This window comes from Octodon degus, unplaced genomic scaffold, assembly GCF_000260255.1.
Source record: "Octodon degus isolate 3935 unplaced genomic scaffold, OctDeg1.0 scaffold00015, whole genome shotgun sequence".
Lineage (NCBI taxonomy): Eukaryota > Metazoa > Chordata > Mammalia > Rodentia > Octodontidae > Octodon > Octodon degus.
In genome coordinates this window covers 12,863,144-12,882,886 of record NW_004524591.1, presented here as the reverse complement: position 1 = coordinate 12,882,886, position 19,743 = coordinate 12,863,144, and the positions used below count along the sequence as shown (strand labels likewise).

At 37.3% G+C, this 19,743-nt stretch overlaps 1 protein-coding gene across 4 annotated transcripts in view; it reads left to right on the top strand.

Annotated features, from left to right (window-relative positions):
• The first annotated feature begins 267 nt into the window (after positions 1-267).
• Fam126a (family with sequence similarity 126 member A) overlaps positions 268-19,743 on the top strand; it is a 109,071-nt gene continuing 89,595 nt past the window's right edge. For all 4 annotated transcript variants that reach the window (XM_004626460.2, XM_023709863.1, XM_023709861.1 and 1 more), the window contains exon 1: positions 268-509. The gene's annotated coding sequence lies outside the window, so the exon portion shown is untranslated. The remainder of the gene's footprint in view (positions 510-19,743) is intronic.

The window sequence follows — 19,743 nt, the reverse complement described above, 5'->3', positions numbered from 1 at the left end:
TGAGACGTCCTTAAACCTTAAGGGCTCAGAGTTTAAGAGATCTTTACTGATTTCTTTCTTTAGCGGCCTCCACAAACGCTACAGTCAATCATTTCCTCCGGGGGCCCGACCACGCCCATTCCTCAGGCCAAGCCCACTCATATTGCCCCTCCCTCTCTTCTATGGCTCCGCCCCAAGCCCCGCAGCAGAAGATTCTCATTGGTGAAGAAGTTGTTCTAGTCCCACCCCAGAGGGCGGCGATAGGCTGAACTGGCGTGGGGCGGTAGTGGTTGGCTGCCTGCGGACGGGTCTCTCTCCAAGCCTGTCAGAGTGGCTGGAGGCAGTGGCGGCTGTCGGGGCTGGTTTGTCAGTCTGTGAGAGGAGGGGAAGATGGCTCGCCGAGACCCGTTCTGCTAGGAAGAAGGGGGGCAGGTGGTGCTTTACTCTGGAGGAAGCACAGCCGCCGCCGTCGTGGTGGCTGCTAGCCGCTCAGGTCGAGGTTCTGCAGTGGAGCTCCCGTAGCCGCTCTGGTGAGTCGGGGGTGCGATCAGCGCCGGGCCCCCAGGGCGGTCGGAGACCGAGAACTTTTTTGTCAGGGAGGAGCCGGGGCAAGGCGGCGGCGGCGGCGGGGAGCGAACGGGACTTTGTCCCCGGCTGCGGCTTCGTTGGGGGTAACGGCTCCCGCGCGAGGTTCGCGGGTGAGCTCGAGGCGCCGCCGGGCCAGGAGGGTGGGCTGCGGCTAGCGCCTGCTCACCCCGAAGTTGGGCGCAGCCCGCCCGCTGCCTGGAAGACGGCTGCCTCGAGCGCGCGGACCCGGGCTCCCTCCTTTCCGGCGAGCAGCGGTCGGGCCCCGGGCGTGACCCGGGGCTGCAACCTCGGCCCCTCTGCGGGGTGGGCTCCGGCTGGGGAGCCCGCACTCCCACCTCACCTCCTCTGATGCTCCGGCCTCTCCTAGCCCTCCTGCCCTGTGCCTGAACCCTGGGGAGGTCACCGCCATCCGTCCAGTCTGCTAGCCAAGATGGTCCCTGTCGACCCCGCTCCTTTTTGAATGCAGCATTCGCCTCCTTCTTTGGTCCCGCGCAGGGAAGACAGGATCAGAAAGCAGCTACAATTTCTCCTTTGGTTATTTACTACGCTGAAGATCTCTGCAGCCCCTGCCTCCTTCATTGCACGAGTTCTTCTGAGGCTGATTTTTATCCTACCCAAGAATCGTTAGGGCTTCTAGTTGAAAATTGTTGCATTAAAGAGCCCAAGTTTCCCCTCTTCAGCAAAACTGGGTATCCGCCCTTCGCCATGCACGTGTGCTTTGTATCCTCAGAGTTTAGGCACTACTGAAAGATTATAATTTTGCCCTAGTGGTTTCATAGTGCACAGACTCGGTTCTCTGAGAAATACACTATCACATGCTTGGCAGCCACTGCGTTCAGGTAGAAGAGTTCATTCAACTGGCATCTACTCCTTATCTTAGAGACTATATACCACAGGCAATAGGGCTCATTTGTCCTTACGTACATTATTTGTCCTTTGGGTTTCACGGTAGTTTTTGGAGCAGGTATACCACATTTTTGGTTCATGTGACACTTTACCACTTGGGATTTTCAGTGTGTAAAATCTTAGCTGCAGCAAGTCATACGGATTAGTTTAACCTTGTATCAATGTGATAATCCTAGGAGGCTTGTTTATATTAAGATTATATATAAATAATGAATTTATTATATATAAATAATAAATCCGAAGACATCTTTAAAATGTTATTCAAGACTTTTTTTGACATATGAAATCAAACCAATGCAGTGGATGCTGCATTGCCCTAGGCTCAGTATGTACCAGGGATTTAGAAATGAGTGTCATAACTCTTGTCTTCAGAAAATAATTGTGCAATGTATGAGGTATTAGTAACATTATAATAAAGGAACATTTAAAATATCTTGTAATAAATGTGAACATTTAAAATATCTTGTAATAAATGTGAACCTAGTATGGTAAGGGAGCATAGAATAGGACCTGGTCAGTTTACCTTAGATGTTGCTGGAATTGGGAACACCCAGCAGAATTTTGAAATGCAAAGGCTAATGAAGCACTTTCCAGAAGGAGAATATAGTTTTTTTTTTAATTAATTAATTAATTATTTATTTTTGTGTGTGGCCAGCTCAGCCCACCAGGGGGTGGGGCTGGCTGGCATGTGGTGCTGGGGGATTGAACCGAGGTCCCTGTGCTTTGCTTAGCTTAGCTTGTTCTAAGTAGGTGCTTTAGACCACTGAGCCATCTCACCAGCCCCGGAGAATATAGTTTTGAGAAGGCAAAGAGGACGAAAAACTATGGAAGCTGGGAAAGTCATTGACAATGACAAGCCAACAACATTGACACTGACATGGGTCAATGCAAGATTAATAGGAAAATGGTGGGAGATGAGGATAGTGAGGATGGTAGAGGGTCACTCCACAGCATTTTACTCTTAGCTAAAGGGATTGGATTGAAGGTGATGAATGAGAAGCCTTTTATTGGCTTGTATTTTAGATTCTCACTCAAAGGAGGTAGAATATAATAGGCCCTCATTATCTATGTGAGAAGAAAGGAGGAACAATCAAGACTCTGAGGATTTGACTTGGTACCTACCATTAACTGGAAATGAGGAACCCGTACATTGATAGAAGAGGCTAAATTTTATTTTTTTGAGTTTGAGGAAGTGGTGGAACTTTCAGCTGAAGATGTGGATAGCTATTTGGATCTATGAATGTGGAATTTATAAAGGAAATCAAGATTAGGAAAGATGCCAAGGATAGAGACTTTCAAAGGAAGGGGGAAGGGATCAACAATTTTGAATGCTGTCAAGTGGTATCCACTAAGAAGAGGACCCAAGTAGTGAGAGACTATCAGGAGTCCAGAACTAACTTTAACAAATACACTTTTAGGTGGGTGGTGGTTTAGAAAATAGTCTTCAGAAGATAGGGCAAGTAAGGGTAGTTAATACATTAGTTGCTTGTGAGTGAGGCTTTTCAAGAAAACTGAAGTGAAAGAGAAAAACAATAGCTGTAGAGAAGTGCCTCTCAATCTTGGTTACACATTTACAATCTTTTGGAGCACTTTTAAGAATTTTGATTTCCAGAAGGAGCCTAATTCTTATTCCAATGGCAGTGGGCTAGGGCCCAAACATTGGTATTTATTTACACAAGAGGTTTACAACATATAATCAGTGTAACATCTTTAAAATGTACAATTTAATGTCTGACATGCATTCAATGTGAAATCATAAATATAATTAAAATAATGAACATATCCACACCTTTTAAAGTTTTCTCATCCCCTTTTGTAATCTTTCTCTCATCTCCAGGAAACCACTGGTCACTCATCTACTCTCTGTCAGTATAGATTATTTGCATTATTTTTGTTTTATTTTTACAGTTCTCTAAATAATTTCAATGTACAGGTATGGTTGAAAAGCACTGCAGGAAAATAGTGGAAGGAATATTATGTTTATTGCTTACATTCATAGGGAAAGTGAGAGTAAAGACAAAGAGGTAGGTAATTTAGGGAAGATGTAGTAATTATTTGACTAGAATAATTAGTTCTAGTCAAATTAGAAGGAAGGAATTTGGAGTTTTGATCAGTGAGAAAAAAGAGTCTTAAAAGCAACATCTTTAATAAGGAATATGATACAAAAGACTATATTTCTTTGTTATTAGCAGAGTTGTCATGTAACATCAAGATTGGTTCTCTGAAGTACCTCTTACATATTCAGAGAACTTAGAGAAAATCTCTATACTGTGAAAATGAATGCCTCTTAGAAAAACCTCTTCTATGGAGCCTGAGACCCCTGGCACCACCATGTAATGCTTTGTCATTTTTTGGAGGGGGGAGATGGAATTAACAGTTTATCTATTGCTTATTGTTGAGAGCCAAGTACTGCCAGTCTTTTTGGCCCTTTCAGAGTTAGGCTACACTGGGGAAACAGAACATTTAACCCTTTAAAATCTATGTTTTTAAAGCATTTAGCTCAGAAGAAATCTTGTTTGCCTTTTAGCTATTACCTTATAAGTTACTGGGAGAGAAAAATCAGTCCTCCCTTTCCAAAAGGAGACAGAGAAGGCTTATGATTGAAAGTTGTCAAAGGCCCGTTACTTTTTATTCTGAGAAAGGTAATGCCTATATTTTCTGCCCCTACACTTACATTTTATTTTTGAACTTTCTGGTGAAGATTTGGATGTAGAGATCCAGAGCTTGTGCCTCATCCTTGAGTCTTGCTTTTGTTGGGGTGATGAAAGCAGAATGGCTCATCTCTGAACTTTCTTTGGGATTTTACTTGATCATAAATAAAAATGGAGTGAAACATTTTGTCTGATTGTCTATTTTTCTTGTTTTGATTCTTTTATAGCTCTGAAAAGTTCTTTCATTGTGATAAAAAAATCAAAGTATGAGTTCACCTACACAGGAAAGATATCCCTAATTTTGATGTATCCTAAAAAGAAGTAGGAATATCACTATTAGCATGATTTTGAATACTGTTGTTACTGGAGGCATAATAATATTGTAGGATTTTTTTTTTTTTTTTGGCTCCGAATGCCTTCTGGGCAGGTTTGACTGGCTTGAGTTGTGGGGATTGAACCACAGCAACCTGAGCCTGACTGCTTTGTTGAAGCAGCCACTTAAAAAACTGAGCTAAGGGGCAGGCCCCCAACAATATTGTTGTGTGTGGCCAGCTCAGCCCACCAGGGGGTGGGGCTGGCTGGCATGTGGTGCTGGGGATTGAACCGCGGTCGCTGCGTTTTTGCTTAGCTTGTTCTAAGTAGGTGCTTTAGACCACTGAGCCATCTCACCAGCCCCAACATTCAGTATTTTCTTAATTACTACTGTAGTCAATACATAGCCATTGTAGGAAATTTGGGGGATTCAAGACTACCTAAATAATAAATAACATTTTTAATGTTTTCATCCATAGATACTTTTTATTAACATTTGGGTGAATATCCATATAGGTCTTTCTAGATGGGTGATTACATTTTCTTAAACACAAAGAAACTTTTTTTATCATTTAAAAATTCTAAGATACAGTATTTTGTTATTAGTTTATTTTCACTTAACAGGTCATGAATGCTTACCCAAGTCAATAAATATTAATCTTTACTACAAAACATTTACATTGTGCACCCAATATTCTGGTATATAGATATATGAATGTTTATTTAACCACCTTAATGGTTTTTGAAAATTTAAGGTCTTTTCAATTATTTTGAATGAATAGCAGTTGGTTTCTTCATAAATTAAGTATTGCCATGTCCTTTCCTTAGGATAGTCCTGAAGTCATAAGGTATGCACCTTTTAATGATTTTAATAGATAAGAATAGATGGCTTTTCAGAAAGACTGAATAGATTGATCTGTGTTAGTTGTGGCTGAGTGTATTCACACCTTCACAGTTAGCACTAGTAATTCACCCTCACTTGAGAGTAATCTTCTCTAATTGTTATTTACATATATTATCAGTGACAAATATTTATACATTTTTGAGAATTATGTTAGTTTCCTTTATCTATTGTGATATTGAAGTTTTTAAAAACAATTATGAGAACTCTTTGAAGCTTCAGTTGTTATACTTTTGTCAAATTCCATTGTAAATAAATTCCCCATTTATTTTTTTATTATTATTTATGTATTTTAGTACAGGGTTTACAGGGTCTCACTACACAGATCAGACTTGTAGTGATTCTCCTGTTTTCAGCCTCCAAAGTGCTGGGATTACAGGTGAGCATCATCACATCCCGTTTCATTCGCTGTCTCAGCATACCCCGAGGGTGGGGCCCTCACAGCACGCTGGGATGGAACCCTAATCACTGTGCTCTGCCTAAGAGGCACTTTAGTCCACTGAGTTATCGGGCCAGCCCTAATTCTCCATTTTGGAATTTACATTCTGATTTTGTTTTTCTTTTTAAACAAAGTTTTAACATTTTAAAATGGTTAAATCCAACAAAAAAAGTTTTTATGCTTAGAAAGCTCTTTTCAATTCCAAGTTATGTATCTATTTACTCGAATTCCCTATAGTAATTTCACAGTTTTAAAAAATATTTATATCTTTCACCTATTTGCAATGTACTCTAATATAGAGTGGCAGATAAACTTTTAAAATACTATTTATTGAGCCAATTCTCTTTTCCTGAAGGTTTTAAATAACAAATTATATATAGTCTGCCTACCTACCTATAGGTAATTGACTTTTTCTATGTTTCTGTTTCATTGGGCTGTTTATTTTTGCTCCAGTAATTTTAAACTGTGGTTACAGCAATTCTTGTTATTAGTTTTTAGAAAATATTTCAGCATTTTTAAATATTTTTTCAAGGCAATTTATTTAGGCCCCAAAAGAATCTTATTGGAATATCTAAATTTTTTAGAAAAAAAATGTGCTGTTCCTACAAAATATTCACCACTTCTTCAAACAATTTTTTATGACTAAAGCTGTAGCTTTGAATTTCTTCACACGGTTTCTAGTTTTGTATGTGGGTTCTGCCCCTTGTATTTTAGAATTTGATGCAATTTATAGTATATGTGCTGCCAAAGTGAGCACTTGATGCAACTGTAAGATTTTTTTCATTATTTCATATATGAATATATCAGGTGGAATATGAGTTTATTGTCATACACTGTGACTGGTCATGTTATGAAGCTCTTAATTTTAAAAGTTTTTATTGGGTTTTGTAATAACTCAGTTATACCATTTGTAGATTATGATCATCTATTTTTCTTGCCAACATTTAATTCCTTTTTCTTATTATTGCACTAGCCAGAACTTCTAGAAAAATGTTAAATTATAGTAATAGTAGTACACATCCTTGGCTCATTTTTCATTTGAAGGAGAATGCTGGTAGGGCTTGATAATTGTGTATTCAAAATTTTTGTTATGACATGTTAAGAAAATAGTCTTATATTCCTTTTTTATTTTTGAAACTGAGATAGATAGTAATTTGATCACATGTCCACATAATGTACTTTGAAATGATATGTGTCTTTCCTTTTACCTCTTTGTTGAATTTTATTAGAAAATTCACTAGTTGATTTCACCCAATATTGGTTTTTTGGGGATAGAGACAACTTGATAATAGCTTATCTTTTTAAAGTAGTGCTGTATTTGATTCGCTATGAGAGTACTCTCTTAGTGTTTCTTTTGTACGACTTTTTTAAAAAAAAAAACACTTTGGTTTTTAAAACATATACTAGCTTTATAAGAGGGAGGGAGGGAGGAGGAAGAGAGAGAGAGAGAGAGAGAGAGAGAGAGAGAGAGAGAGAGAGAGAGATTTGAAAACTTTTTATTTTTCCTGGTGCTCTGGCAACTAATCTTTTCCTTGGAAAGTTTGAAATAGTTTAGGTATAAAAATGTCTAGTTCTTTGATACACTTTATTGAGATCTTTTTTTTTTTTTTTTTTGCGGAACTGGGGATTGAACTCAGGCCCTTGCGCTTGCTGGGGAAGCGCTTATTCCACTGAGCAATCTCCCTGGCCCAAGATCTTAGTATATTCTTTCTAAGTGATTTTCATAGTTAATTTCATTTAATTATACTATTTTATCAAGGATTTTTGTCCCTGTTGTATAGCTAAACTGAGATGCAAAGGTTGAGTCTTGTTCAGGGTAACAAACCATTAGTCAAAAAACAAGAGCCCCAGTACCTGTCTGATGTTATAGCCTGTATTTTAAAATTGGTTCCCTAACTTTTCCTAATTAGGATATTTCCCTTTCTTCCTATTACTAATAAGTAAATCTCATCATTTCATTTGAATATCTTATTAAGTATTTTTCCTCTTTATACAATTAGCTTCCAAGTTTAGTAAACCTATCCATTATTATTAGTTTGTTCTATGTTGTCATATCTTCTATTTTAACAAATACAGCTTTATGTAGTTATAATAGGTGATCTTGGAATGGGTGGGAGGAGATGGAGAGACTGAAAGTTGACATTATATAATATACTGAATATAATTCACATTTTAATTCAGTGGGTTCTCCTGATTAATTTTCATTCCTTAATCCCATTTATATGTTGTAAAGAATGTTATGCTAAGTATACCATATGGAAAAGATGAAGGAGTTTTGGAAACATAGTACTTGTACCATTGTGGTTCAAATATTTGTTGTTTTTGAACCTTACATCAGAGTAGCCTTTTAGTAGTAAATGTTAACTGTTGTTTATTTGGTGTGTATTTTCTTGAACAAAGAGTCTTTTGATAGTTGAACATTAGTGGCCTTGTCACAGAAATGATTGGGATCCATGCATTTATGCTTGACTTAATGGAAACATTTTATGTCAGGTTTTTTTTTTTTTTTGTACCAGGAATCGAACTCAGGGCCTCATACTTGCCAGGCAATTTATGTTGCTGAGCTACATCCCAAACTCTTGCATCGGTTCTTAAATTGTACTGTAAAGATTATTCTTAGATTTCAACTATTGGATAATTAACATTTATTTTTGTATAGAGTGACATATAGCTTTGGAAATTTTAAAGGATAATGTAAGCCTTAAAAGTACCTAAATTGGGCAAATAATTATAAACTGTATTTTTATCTTTCTGTACTCTTATTTTTTTCTCTTTTAAAATATAGATTGATATTTAGTTAATTCAAGGTATTGATTTTAAAAACATAAGCAGACTCATACTCCTCTCTTCCTTCTACTGGGGCATTAAAAAGTTGCTATTTTACCACTTTGAATTTACTAGACATATATGCCCTTTTTTTTTTTTTTTTTGTATCTTAGGGAAGGGCCTACATGGTGTTCAGGGTCTCACTACTAGATCGGACTTGTAGTGATCCTCCTGTTTACAGCCTCCCAAGAGCTGGGTGTATGGGCACACACCACCATGCCCAGTCTCAATTGCCCTCTCAGTGCTCCCCAGAGGTGGGGCCGACACAGCAGGCCTGGGGATTGAAGCCCCGGGCCCTGCACCTGCTTGCAGGTGCTTTACCTATATGCCCTTGTAAATCTAAATTTCAAGGGTTCTGATGATGTAATTCTTGATAGATGTTACTGTGGCAGATAGAGTGACAACACAGTCCACAAAGCACTTTAGTAGGGAGAAACTATTTTGCCAAATTATGAAGCTTTAAGTGTGTCCTAATAAGAGAATAGAGAAGAAGGCGATAATAGTTTAGAAATGGATGGTGGTTGAAGCATCAACTAAAATGTACAAATAACAAAGACAGTGAGAGAATTGTAGAAAATTTGGAAAAGTTTTTTGTGGGGAATGGAATTAGAATAATGAAGTCAGTGAAGTCAAGAAATAAGACTTTCAGAAGAGAGGACACCTGCTGCAAAGTTAGACAAACACTGAGAAAGAGCTGGTCAACTTGCTGGTTAGAAGGTTCCTGAGGAGTTTATTCTGTAAAGACAGTTAAGGAGCTGGAAGTGGAGGCAGAGGATGAAGACTTAAATCAGAGAGTTATCAGTGAAGAATAAATATGCATGGAAATAGCTGGAGGGGCATTAGAATCTGGTGAATCTCTCTCTCTCTCTCTCTCTGTCTCTCTCTCTCTCTGTCACACACACACACACACACACACACACACACACACATGAGAATGGTAACATTTTGAAATACATTCTCAGTTGTCCAAATGATATTTTGTTATTAATATTTAGACCTATCTTTGACCATTTACTGTGTGTCATATTTTATTTATATTATTTTTAATTCTTAAAACATTCCTGTGCAGTAGATATCACCCATTTTCATAGTTGAGGAAGCTGATACTTAGAAAGTTTAAGTAACTTGTTAGAAAACAGCATGAGTTATTTGTTTTCCAAAGTTAGCATTCTGAAAAGTGTCATGGAGTTCTTTTGTTCTCTAAAGTTAGCATTCTTTTCATTATGCCATATTGCTTCCTCTATTTACTGAACTGTATTAAAACATGAGGAGGGAGGCTATAAGAAGAATATAAGATATGACTCCTGATAGGAAAGAATGGAAGAGAAATTTTAATTATGCTTGAAGTAATTTGGTTATTTTCTATTTACTTTTTAAATATTTATCTATTTATTTCATGCAGGGTCTCACTATGCAGCTTGGACTCTAGTGATCCTCCTATCTCAACCTCCCCAGTGCTAGGATTATAGGCATGTACCACCATGCCCTGTTTCAGTGACCTGCATGGCATATGGTACTGGGGAACAAACTCAGGTCCTTGCACTTGCCTGGCAGATGCTTAGACCACCAAGCTATCTCCTCAGCCCTATATTTTCTATTTAAACTTTCATAAAGAGTTCTTTTCTTTTCTTTTTTAAAATTTATTTATTTATTGTGTGTGTGTGTGTGTGTGTGTGTGGCCAGCTCAGCCCACCTAGGGGCAGGGCTGGCTGGCATATGGTGCTGGGGGATCGAACCGTGGTCCCTGTGTTTTGCCAGGCTTGTTCTAAGTAAGTGCTTTAGACCACTGAACCATCTCACCAGCCCCAAAGGTTCTTTTCAATAAGCTTTCCTTTCATACATATAATATCTATTCTTTAATACTTTTATTTGTAGATTAGATGTTTTATTACCCATGAAAATAATAGTTTGAAAAGAAAGGATAGACTAAGAAAGAACATATCAAGAAAAGTAAGTATATTTAAAATTTTTTTTTTAATGTAGTGAGTACAGGGTCGACTGGGTTTTACTACAGAGATCAGACTCATAGTGATTCTGTTTTTGGCCTCCCAAGTGCTGGGATTACAGGCATGCATCACCATGCCCAGTCTCAATTACTGTCTTAGTGTGCCCCGGGGGTGGGGCCATCACAGCATGGCACGCTAGGGATCAAACCCCAGGCCCTGTGTCTGCATAAGCAGGAGCTGTAGTCCACTGAGCTGTCTGGCCAGCACTTGTAAGTGTATATTTGTTACTTTCCCAGTAAGAATTATAAGTATGTTATATAATTTCAGGTAGCTCCTAAGAAGAGCTTTTGGGCCAGCCTCTTTATGGAAATCACATTAAGTTGGTTTCAGTGATAATCAGAGCAGATATTCTTTATGTCACCAGGTTATAAAGCTCTAAAAAGTTTACTGTAATATATGTGATTTATTAAATGTGAATTCCATCAATCATTTATTGGCGAAAAGGTCCATGTAGATGTTTTATTTTTATAATAAATCTTTTCTTTAAAAACAATGCATAGTTGAAAAAGAAATATTTAAAATATTTTAGGCATTAAATGTTCTTGTAGGAATTTCAAGTACTTTGAGGGGGCCAATCCAGAAATTTTTGCTCTGCCAATTTTAGTTTCATATTCATCTACAGTTGTCTAGGGTACATTTTGTTATATTAGTATAAAGCTTTATTCAAGACTTCATTTTAAAAATAATTTATAACTCAACCTCTGCTAAAACAAATTGTTATTCCAATTAATATGAACCAATATGGTCATACTGAATTATTGCTGCTTTGATTACTATAATTTTTTAAACAAAGGAAAGCAACTACTGTATATTAGTAACATCTACTGAAATTCTGATTAAGAAAAAAAACAGTTTTGCACAGTCAAGATCTGTTGCTTTTATTATTATGGTCTATTAGTAGGCATTATGCCATTAATCATGTTTACTTGTTCTTTCTTACTGCTCCTCTCTTTTTACCTCACCATTTTCTGTTAAACATCTGGTTTGCAATTGGCAGACTTCTTCAGTGGCTGAGAGTCTCATTCCAACTTAAAGGGTAATGACTCACGCTGAAACATCAACTCACAAGTTAATTGGAATTTGGTTCTCTTGACATTTCTCTTTTCTTTTGTCCCTAATGTTGCAGCAGCGAAAACTGCCACTTAGTTTGCAAAAAGCTTTAAGGAAATAAAGTAGAGCTGTGTTTTGGAAAGTATATTTTCATATGCTATTATGTTGGGAGAAAGAGAGGGGTGAGGAGTACATGATGGCAAAATGATTGAAACATAGTATTTGCTTTGTGTTTTCTTTTACACTCTTTGTTTTCCTCATAGCATTTAATTTTATTGTTTTATTTTACTGCTTATATCCTGGTTTATCTTGATTTATTTCAAAAGGGATTAAGGGATGCTTGCTTCTGTTGTGTTTTAGGTTTTCTTGTCTCTTCTAATAGACCATGAATCCCTAAGTCTACTACTATGTCATATTATTTTTGTAAATATAACATCTAGGGCATAGTAGACAACTAATAGTTTATGTGTAGGTAGATGATATTAAACATGTTTAATACAAAAAAAGGAGCCAGATTAATTGCTGGATGCAGTTGGTTACAGTATTGGTGCTGCTATGGTTTGATTTATGTCCCTCTGTGTGTGTGTGTGTGTGTGTGTGTGTGTGTGTGTCTTAACCCTGGAACCTCAGAATGTAACTTAGATAGATCTTTACAGAGGTGTAACTAAGTTAAAATGAAGTCATTAAAGTTCAACATATCAATACTGGATGAAAAATACCTGTTCCATGTTATGCCTGAGATGTTTGATACTCAGACAGATAGTGAGGTTAAGCTTAACAGCCTAGGTTGTATGGTAATAACAATAAGCTTGTCTTCTGGATGGTTAACAACCTAAGTTTGCAGACCAAAATTAGAGAGAAAGGAGGGCCGCAAGGAAAGCCAACATTTTGGCCGTAGTCTTCCAAGGTCAATTAAGACTCAGGACATAGGAGATCTTGCACTGTAATGTCATGTAACTTGGTAGTGTCCCAAATTTTCTGATCAAGGAGATTATGAGGCCAAAGAGGAAAGTGATTGATGATGTAGAGTGTACCTAAGGAGAGTCACATGTAGAGAAAACATTCTCTCAGGCTTTCACAGAGAGCACATTGGCCAAGCAATGGCCATGACTCATCCACATGGCTGACACTGACAAAGGTTCTACAATTTGAGGTACAGGATCTCAGGATAAATCCTGAGGGGATTTCACTGACCTTATCAGATCCAAAAGCTACAGCTCTTGTTGCATAGGTCTTGCTTTATCTTGGTCTTAACCATCCAGCAGAAAAGTATAAAAACGAAGTACAAGAAGTAAAGCCATGTTGTTATGTTGAGCTGTAGGGGACTCAAGTCAACAATTTCTGACATTGCCAGTCAAGCAGAAGACCCAATACTATTATGGACTACTGTTTTCTTTTTGAATATTTTGCTGAGTTAACACACCTATAATATTCAAATAACGGAACTAAACAAAAAAGGGGATATACAAATGAATGTCCATTTTTTATCTGTGTATTCAAAATGGTTAGGATAGATATATAGTTACATTCTCTTAATGAATAGAAGGATTTGTTGTAATAGTCTTTGTAAATAGGATATCATGTCTGCATCTTGTACAGCAAATAACCACTAGGAAGACAGTATGCAATGTGTTAATTATTTAAACTGTTGTACCAATTTGATTTGAAACTGTTTCATTGCTATTTGTCTGTTAATAAAATTATGGAAAAAATTAAAATGAAGTCATTAATTGGGTCCTAATCCAGAAAAACTGGTGCTCTTGAAGTAACAGTTACATACAGAATGAAGACAATGTGAAAATAGGGAGAAGACAGTGATTTATAATCAAGGAGAAAGGCCCAAAACATTCTTCTCTCATCCATCTTACAAAGAAACAACCTGCTGGCTCTTGATCTAAGATTCCTAGTTTAGAGTAATTTCTGTGTTTTAATATGTCCATTCTGTGGTACTTTGTTATTGTAGTCCTTAACAAATTAATATAGATAGGTAGCTTGTATGATTGTAAAACAACAAAAATCTTAGATGCCTTTAATTAGCCCACTCCCAAGTTACAGATTGCCAAGCTTTAATGACCAAATCTCAGAGCTTTTTACATTTCCCCTAGGCAAGACATGGAAGGGGGAGATTTTGACATCTTAGTAGAACAATAGCTAATCATCTCCTTTCCCATTTCCCAAATACAGCCAATGGTAACCAGCTGGCTAATTCTTTAGTTCAACTGAATTTGTTTGGTTTGGCAAGGAGAAAGTGTTTATGGGACATTTGTGTTCTTAAGTGTGAAGAAGCTTCTGCAAATAGACCTGGTTGCTTTTTTTAAAGCAGAAAATGGAAGAAGAAGGCTGAGTAAAATACTTTTAAATATGAGGTTAATTTGAGCTAATTGCTTGTGCATAATATTAGTTACATTACTCACCCTGTGCTGTTGTAAACAGGGGTAAAGCAGTGTCTTTTGGCTCAGGCCCATTGCTTTGGAAGTTGCTATACCCTCTGATCATAAACCAGTGGTACTGAGTTGCCACAGCCATTTTCAGCATTTTTTTCATTAAATGCTTTATTCATAAGCTGAATATGTCCATGTGTTTCTTATTGTTATTTTTAAATTGAGTGATATGTCAAATAATCCAATGTTTCATTGATTTTTTTAGATTATTTTGAGATACTTTGTGAAAGAGAAAATTTTGATTATGTACAAAAATAAAACGCTTGTTCTTTTATATTTAGAGACTGTTTACCAGAGTTCTGAAAGTAGGATAGATTAAGTTAATTAGAGAATGGAATAACAGTATGAATTCCAGAGGGGGGCAAAATTGTCTTTGTCATAAATCAAAGCAAAACAAAAAAACTCCAGTTTATGAAAAAGTAAGACTTTTGATCTAATTTTGACGTTCAAATTTATGTCATATCCGTACATTTTTGGAGCACCCTTATAGCTGATATGTGGGCACTGTGGTAGATATCAATGATTCTCTCTCTCTCCCCTCTTCTCCTCTTTTTGTGATGAGGATTCAATCCAGGACCTTAAGTGTGCTAAGTATATACTCTACCATGTGCTACATTCCCAGGTAGAGTGATATAATTTCTTATCCTCACCCTGCTTCATTCCAGTTGAGGAAGATACTGAAACAGTTTCCTCAAAATCAGATGTAAGCCAGGGGCAAAGCTGGGTCTATGAACTGAAAACTTTCACCCCATTATCCTACCTTATTTTTTTATTTTTATTTTATTTTTTTTTTCTACCTTGTTTTTTAAGACTTTATAATTCTCCATGGGGCTTCTGTCAGTAGATTGCCTGCCTGCCTGCCTGTCTGTTTGTGTCTGTCTTTCCATCTGTCTCTCACTGTTCAACCACAATGAAATAATTATGTCAGTTTAAATTCAGAAACAATTATGAGGATCAGTTTTCTATTAAACCAAGATATTAAAGAAATTTGCAAAAACTGTGAAACAATGTCACTCATTACTATTTTTTTGTTTGGAAAAAATATTTTTAATAAAATGTTATTTATATTGATTTATCATTATTATTTAATGAATATTTAAAACTTTGCCATTAAAAGTTTCCATATACAAGAAAATTAATCAGTATTAATAACTACCATGAAGGGCCAGCCTGATAGCTCAGCGTAGTAAAGCACCTGTTTAGGCAGAGCACAACAGCGGAGGTTCGATCTCTGGCGTGCCATACCGGCCCCAGCCCCACCCGCCGGGCACGCTGGGATGGTGATTGAGACCGGGTGTGGTGGCACACACCTGTAATCCCAGCACTTGGGAGGCTGAAAACAGGAGGATCACTATGGGTCCGATCTATGTAGTGAGGCCCTGTATTCCCTGTATTAAATGCATTAAATAATAATAATAATAACCACCATGAAATCTTTTTGGCATTTTCAGTGATTTTTTTTCTGTGCTTATTATATTTATTTATTTTTGTGGAACCAGGGATTGAACTCAGGCCCTTGCCCTTGCCAGGCAAGTGCTTATTCTACTGAGCCATCTCCCCGGCACTTCTTCTGTGTTTAGGACAGGGTCTACAGGGTCTTACTATGTAGATCAGACTCATGATTTTCCTGTTTTCAGCTTCCCAAGTGTTGGGATTACAGGTGCGTGCCACTATGCCTAGTCTCAATTTTAGTCACAGCACGCCCTGGGGGCAGGCCAGCACAGCACGCTAGAGCTTGAACCTCGGCCACTGCACTCTGTTAAGCAGGTTCTTTACTCTGCTGAGCTATCAGTTCAATAATTTTTATATGACTGAAATTTTGAACTATTTGTATAGTATAGAAAAGTTTGAAATAATGTACAATTCACTACCTTCTTTTGAAGAATAAGATAGCAGTGGTTAGAAGGTTTAACATTTCTTTTAATTATGTGGAAAAGATTTAAATGTAGCAATTAAAAACTTCAGCAAACAAGGCTGGCCACAGGAGGCCTAGCCGTCGCCATTGCTGCCATGACTTCCTGTCTCCAGTGATCACAGAGGAGCTCCAGCACATGTTGCAAGTACTCAGCACCCACTTCTGAGGCCTTTGAGTCCAAAGCCACCACTCCAAGAGCACTGGATAATGTGCCTGTGCTATGGATGTATCCAAGAAGGAACAAGTCTGTAGGCCTTTTCTGCTAATAGTTTATAAACCTACCAAAGCAGGGGAAAACTTCAATAGACAAAAGTATTAGTGGAGATAGTAGGTGTAATACTAAAGTGTTCATAGCTTTTTTTTCTTGGTAAAAATTTTGTAAATGTTTTGTAGTTGCATAATAAGCAAAACTTTTGTTTGAACTGTGTATTACTGATTTTGTTCATTTCTTGTAATTTTATTATGATCCTAGTTCTTGTGATTGTTCCCCTCAAGAATGTAGGGTATGCTGGGCATGATAGCACAGGCCTATAATCCCAGTACTTGGAAGGCAGAGGCAGGAGGATCTAAGCAAGTACCAGATCACAGTAAGTTTGAGGCCAGCCTGTGCTACATATTGACTTGAAGGCCAGACTGTGCCACAGAGCAAGATCGTGTCTCAAATGAACAGAAAACAAACAACAAAATAAAACAAGAATGTAGGGTACTACAATGAATCATTTTTCTCATTTATCCCCTTTTCCTCTGCCATCTGGATTATATACTCTTTATGAACACAGACCAGATTGTATTGTTCTTCTGCCAGTATTGCAAAGTAAGAGGAATATTTTGCAGCATACTCGGTAAGTACATAGGGATTTTTGAATTATTACTATTGTAATTTGATTATATGGCAATACTGACTTTTTCCTTATATAAAATATATTTGAATGTATTATCCCCTAACATAATCTTCAAGTCTGTGTCTTGTTTTTACCTAGTCCTACTCTCTTTTTTTGCTCCTGTTTTGATTCTACAGGCTATATTGTGAACAAAATATATGAATTTGAGAAGGGATGAATGATAAATTTGTCAGCTTAAGGTCCTGGTCTAGTAAATAAGCAAAAAGCCTTTCCACTACTGTGCTACTTATGAGGCAATTGGACAATAATCATATTAATGAATGCTCTTGAGGTAACTTTTTTAAAAATTTTTCTTGAGGTAACTTCTGATTCAAGATTTTTATAGCAGTATTTAAAAATCTACCAACAGATGACTGGCAAGATAGCTCAGCAGACTAAGTGCCTGCTTAGGCAAGCTCAGAGACCAGGGTTCAATCCCTGGCACCACATGCCATACCGCCCTCTGTCCACACCCTGCTTATGCTAAGCTGGCCACCTAGTCCAGGTGTGGTGATGCACTCCTGTAATCCCAGCACTGAGGAGGCTGAAAACAGGATTACTACAAGTCCAAGCTGCGTAGTGAGACCCTGTACCAAACACATTAAAAAAAAAAAAAAAGTCTGCCAACAGGCTTTACAATTTGTGCCTTAGGTGCCGGGACTAAATAGACTTTAATTTACTAGGGCAATACTTAACATATACTGAATTTATATTTTGTAAAAGATGGTACAAACATCTTTTACAAAATTTTAGCTTATAAAGAATCTTATTTCCGCCAATAATTGCTCAAATTTCTGGTCCTTATTACATTTAAAATCATTCATTTGTGGTATTTTTATGTTTAATGGAATGCATAATTTAAATTAATGAATTCTTTAGGAATTTTAAAAATGCCAATGAGATTTTCTAAGCCAAGTTTATCTACATTCATCAGTCAGTCTTTAAAAGCACCTAAGGATGCAACTGTGGCTCACAGTCGTGTTATAGTTCTCTTCTGACAGTTTGCCTTGGCAACCCATCCACCTTGTCAGCACAAGCCCCGAGATTTTCCTGGTAGGCTGTAAAAATCAGAAGAATGAAAAAGGAGAGAAAACAGAGAGGGAAAGCATGGCAAATGGAGGCTGGAGTGGGCTGGTGTATTTTGGAGAATATAAATGAAATTTAGACAGGTAAATTATAGTTATATTTTAGGGTGGATGGGAGTTGGAAGACCTGATAAATGTATGTTATGCTATGTTTAGAAGAAAAGTGGTGTTTCCAGATGATGAATATGGCAGTAATGTACATGGTGCACTGTAGAAGGAAGGAGCCAGGAGCAGGGAGGCTTCTTGAGCAGCCTATGCGTGTCAAGGCGATACAGGCCTAGACTGAGTGTTGCTGTGGAGATTGAGAGCAGATGGTAACTTTGACAAGCATAATGAAGAGTGAAATTTATTCCTTTATCCACAACTATTCATTAGATATTATATGCATTTATGCTAATATCTGAATTGAACTTTAAATTACTAGCATAATTTTATTTTTTTTATTTATTTATTTATTTTTACTAGCATAATTTTAAATAATTTTTTAAAATATATGACTTCAAAAGTAAAGCTTTAAAATTATATCTTCTGATGAAGATTTTCAACTTTTCTGGGGGTTTTTGATATTAAAAATAATTATTATATACCTTTGATCTTCCCATTATTTTTATACTTTACTTGATTAACAAGTTGAAAGCAACTACTGATTCACACATGTAAGAAATCCTCTAGCAGGTATGATAGCTTGAACATCTAGGAGGGCTGAGGCAGAGAATTGAAAGTTTGAGCCTGCTCTGCTCAGTGTAACTTAGTGAGACCCTGTCTCAAAATAAAAACATATAAAAAGGGCTGGCAATGTAGCTCAGTCTTAGGCCATGGACTAAATCTCCAGGACAGCACACATATATACACAGTGTCTCTTAGAGGGTTTTACTTTTTTTTTTTTTTTTTAAGTTTTTTCCCCATAATTTTATTGAGAAACAAATAGCAATGAGACAGTTTCAAACAAAATTGGTAGGACAGTTTCAATAATTAACACACTGCATACATTCTTCCTAGTGGTTAATTGCAGTACAAGATGTGGACATGATATCCTATTTACAAACACCATTAGAAGAAATCCCTCTATTCATTAAGAGAATGTAGCTATATATCCTAACCACTTTGAATACACAGCTACAAAATGGACATTCATCTGTATCCCCTTTTTTTGTTAAGTTCTGTTATTTGAATATTATAGGTGTGTTAACTCAGCAAAATATTCTAAAAGAGTCCAGTAACCCATAATAGTTTTGAGTCTTCTGCTGGACTGGCAGTGTCAGAAAGTGTTGACTTGAGTCCCCTACAGTTCAACATAACAACATGGCTTTAATTCTTGTACTTTGTTGTTATACTTTTCTGCTGGATGGTTAAGACCAAGGTAAAGCAGGTACTAGGTAAAGCAACAAGGGTTGTAGCTTTTGGATCTTATAAGGTCAGTGAAATCCCCTCAGGATTTATCCTGAGATCCTGTACTTCAGATTGTAGAACCTTGTCAGTGTCAGCCATGTGGATGAGTCACAGTCATTGCTTGGCCAATGTGCTCTCTGTGAAAGCCTGAGAGAATGTTTTCTCTACATGTGACTCTCCTTAGGCACACTCTACCTCATCAATCACTTTCCTCTTTGGCCTCATAATCTCCTTGATCAGAAAATTTGGGACACTACCAAGTTACATGACGTTACAGTGCAAGATCTCATATGTCCTGAGTCTTAATTGACCTTGGAAGGCTAGGGCCAAAATGTTGGCTTTCCTTGCAGCCCTCCTTTTTCTCTAATTTTGGT